Consider the following 745-nt stretch of genomic DNA (forward strand, 5'->3'; position numbering starts at 1 on the left):
ATATTGATCTTCTAGTTTGCCCAACATATTTCTGATTACAATCTTTACAAGAAATTTCATAAATACCCGACCTTTCCAGTGGAGGTGTTTTATCCTTTGGATTACCTAATAATTGTTGTTATTTATTATTAGCACTATACACAAGTTTATAATTGACATTCTTAAAAATTCCTTTTAGACCACGGGATAACTCTCTATTAAACGGTATTGAAAAATATTTAGACGTATCTTTCTCCACTTGAAAAGTCGAATTTTTAGAAATCATTAACCTATACCTACGTTTTCTAATTAATTTATCAACTAGTGAAGGAGAATATCCATTACACTCAGCTACATTCCGAATGTAATCTCTTTCTATTTCATATCTTTCGTTGGAAAGTGGGAAACTAAGTAATCTATGAACTAAGAAATTTAGACTAGCCATTTCATGTTCAACACTATGATGTGATTCATTAGGAATAGATCTGCGTGGTTTTAGGTTTGAAGTGGAGGCTAAGAATCAGTTTGAATATTTTCCAAGAGTATGGTTTAGGTATGTGGATGATATTTTTGCTGTTTTTGACACACATTCGGACCCTATAGATAACTTTATTTCTAAGTTAAATAATCGTTTTCCTTCCATTAAATTTACGCATGAAATTGAGAACAACAAATAAAATTAATTATTGTACTGATTAGCTACCGTATAATCTAAAAACAGTAGTACCTAAAAAAACAGCGTCAGCAATAGCTATGAAATGAAGGT

The sequence above is a fragment of the Sitophilus oryzae genome, unplaced genomic scaffold (assembly GCF_002938485.1).
Source record: "Sitophilus oryzae breed Bouriz unplaced genomic scaffold, Soryzae_2.0 scaffold_1058_pilon_pilon, whole genome shotgun sequence".
NCBI lineage: Eukaryota > Metazoa > Arthropoda > Insecta > Coleoptera > Curculionidae > Sitophilus > Sitophilus oryzae.